Source organism: Carlito syrichta, unplaced genomic scaffold (genome assembly GCF_000164805.1).
Source record: "Carlito syrichta isolate Samal-C Ts95f unplaced genomic scaffold, Tarsius_syrichta-2.0.1 Scaffold309831, whole genome shotgun sequence".
Taxonomy (NCBI): domain Eukaryota; kingdom Metazoa; phylum Chordata; class Mammalia; order Primates; family Tarsiidae; genus Carlito; species Carlito syrichta.
In genome coordinates, this window is record NW_007253927.1 from 49007 (window position 1) to 52363 (window position 3357).

At 41.7% G+C, this 3357-nt stretch overlaps 1 long non-coding RNA gene across 1 annotated transcript; it reads right to left on the reverse strand.

Moving 5' to 3' along the window:
* Positions 1-537: 537 nt before the first annotated feature.
* LOC103270428 lies at positions 538-2636 on the reverse strand. The gene is made up of 3 exons (XR_504967.1): positions 2031-2636; positions 1029-1180; positions 538-701 (listed from the first exon to the last, which is right to left on the reverse strand). It is a non-coding gene; the product is annotated as an uncharacterized LOC103270428 (long non-coding RNA).
* Between the last annotated feature and the right edge of the window lie 721 nt (positions 2637-3357).

Below are 3357 nucleotides of genomic sequence, written 5' to 3' on the forward strand. Positions count from 1 at the left end.
TAAACCATTGGTCATGAGAACCAATGGAAGCCATGCACTCTTGTATGACGGTATATGCCATGCACTCATACTGAGAAGAATTTTACCCTGAGAAGAATTTTACGGTATATGCCATGCACTCATACTGAGAAGAAAGCAAAAAGTGTGTTGTGGTGATCAGCAATTGATGCTAAAATAACCAGGATTTGAGATGAGGATTAAAGTATAAGGATAACATGGGGAATTTTATGAAGTAGCATATCCACATGCCCCACAAGATAACCTTTGTACGTCAAATCCTCCAGCACCAAACTAGATGGTAATGAAGGGACCATCATCATTTTCCCCAAGTTGGAATACACAACTCTCTTCTAGTGTGGGCCTCAGCATCATGCCACTGTACTTGATATTTTAGTCATCACCAATCCTCAAGGCAATATAAAGTACTCATCGTTGACCCAACACAAGTATCTGCCAATTCCATATATGTAGCAAGGACAGTCATATGCTCACCACAAGTCAACCAGGAAGAGAGTTTGAGAGAATATTTCAATTCCAGTGTATCCATTGCCATCCACGTCTTTACAGCCATTTGTTTTTGACATAGCTGCTTATTTCCAGGCCAGTTTCTGGCAGCAGAGGAGTCCAAAATGCATTTCAAAAAGGAAACTGATTCTCCAACTGGGAAGCCACTTCCCACAGACCTTTCTTCCAAATACATGCTGATGAGACAATACATAGCAGTTGGATCCTATTTTCTGGCAAAGTGTGCGATTCCCATATTTCAGGATCCAAAGAACACAGCATAACAAGGGTTCAGTGTGTTACATATTGAATGCGTGTCATCTCAAATCTCTAGTTATCAAGTAGTCTACAGTGTAATAATAGGGATTCTTGGACAATATTTGAAATGTTTGTGTCTAGCCTGCTGCTTTTAGTCAGTGAATTTTCACCGCTTGAGCTTTTTAGAGTGTTAATGAATCCACAGGAGGGTATCATATCTACTTCTTAGTTTTTGTCCCCTCTGAATATGACTGGAACCCACTCACCATGTTTGCATCACCATTCCAAAATCTCCGATCCCTAAGAAGGTGTGCAAGTAATGCCTTCATGTGGCACAAGTTGAGCAACAGAATGCTTTAGCATGTATTCATGACCTGCTTCTCCAGTTTGTCACATGCTCAACAAAATCCTCTTCTCCCTGAGTTGAGAGGAGACCATGGACATCATCAAACACCAGTCTTAGGGCATCCTTGGACCCCCAATGTTCCAGTCACATACTGGTTTCAAGAGCAAAGGGACTCATATTGGTTCAGAATTCCTTTTGCATCCAGAACTGAAGGTACCATAACTAAGTGGCCCAAGGACATATGAATGATGGTCATGAATCCCAATCTCAGTCATACTCTGTCATAAAATGATGGGTGTCATCCACCCAGCGTGGGTAGAATATTTCATTGAGAGACACAGATAATTTGTGGTATGGAATGAGTGGTTAAATTGCCCAGCTTTGTGAAAGGGGTAAAGACATTACAATCGAATTTGCCTATTTCAAGGAGAACTGCTTCCTCAGGGTGGAGTTCCCCTGGATAGCCTATCCACTTTAGAGTGCTACACAACTAAACAATGTAAAGACAATACTCCCTCTCACGTCAGTATGCACACCTGTCACCTAAGAAGGTCCTCACCATAACTCTATTGCACAAGACTTTTAAGACAAGACCTCACTAGAGTCAAGACAAAGATTTCATCATTGACCCAGCTTAGCATCCTTTGCTGCCTCCTTTTGAAAGAGGCCTATAGGCTCATCAGAACAAACCAAATGTCAAGAGATTACTGGAGACTATTTAACATTGTGAGGACATGAGGCCAGGCACCTAGTTGACATCCTTCGTTCAGAATCTAACAGTTATTCCTGAGGACTTCTCTGAAGAAGGGATCCCTGTGAAAAAGTGGAGGACAGCTTTGGTGAACAAGCTTTCTAATATCTCCCCAATTTTGCTGTCTCATACAATCGGTTCATCCACATAATGATGATATTAGATACCTACTCATGTGGAATTCATCCAGTAGGCTGAGACAGAAGTTCTTCCATGAATGAAGTCATGTCCAGACAGGGTACTTTTGATACAGCTTGGACATGCCTCCCTTAGTATCTCAGGTGATAAAGAGTTCTTCCTATTCAAAGGTGGATTTTCATAGCAAAGCTTGGTTATGGGGCATTTTGCAAGGGATTTAAACTGTTTGTTCTCATAGGTTGAGTTCTGAAGAAAGGTGGTGGTACAAAAAATGTAGGCCAGTAATTTTTGAGTTGTATGCCCCCTCACGTCAGGAGACCAGTGGATTCTTTTGCTCTGTGCCACCATTCAAACCTCTCTAAGTTTCCAAATGACCCAGCAGAGGACATGGCCATACACATCGTGAGTCACAAATACACTGATTATTTTTAAAGAAACATGAATCTCTTTTTCCTTAGAGCAGGACAAAAGTGTATTCACACTCCATTTCAAAATGAAACATGGGGCTCCTAGAGCAGCATGCCGAGAGATCCTCTAGGCGCTTTTTTCATTTTTCAAGCATGCATTGAGAGAAAGACTGCATGTATTGCTGAAGGTCCAGGTTGCCTCACAGACCAAGAACACCTCCTTGAATAATGAATCTTGGTGATGGGTAAACCATTGATCATGAAAACCAAATGAGGCCATGCACTGTTTTAAAACAGTGCGTGCCATGCAGTCTTTCTGAGCAGATTTCCCCTGTAAAAGACAAAAAGTGTGATGTGGTGATTAGCAAGGGATGCTAAAATGGACAGGAACTCTGATGAGGATTAAAGTTTAAGGATAACATAGGGAATATTATGAAGTAGCATATCCACATGCTCCCCTTGATGACCTACCTTATGACAAGTCCTCCAGCACCAAACTAGATCGTACCAAAGGGACTATCTTTATTTTTCCCATGTTGGATTACACAACTGTCTTCTAGGCTGGGCCTCAACGTCATGCCATTGTACTTGATATTTAAGTCATCACTACTCCTCAAGGCAATATAAAATACTCATCATTGACACAACAAAAGTATCTGCCAATTCCCTATATGTGGCAAGGACAGTCATATGCTCACCACAAGTCAAGCAGGCACAGCACTTGGGGGAATATATGAATTCCAGAGGATCCGTGGCCATCCATCTCATTAGAGCCCTTTGTTTTTGGGATAGCAGCTTATTTCCAGGCAAGTTTCTGGTGGAAGAGATGTCAAAAATGGTGTGTCCAAATGGAAATGGATACTTCCACTGGGAGGTCTCTTCCCACAGACCTTTCTTCGAAATATATCCTGATGAGACAGTGCATTTCAGTTGGTACCTCTTTTTATCTGGCA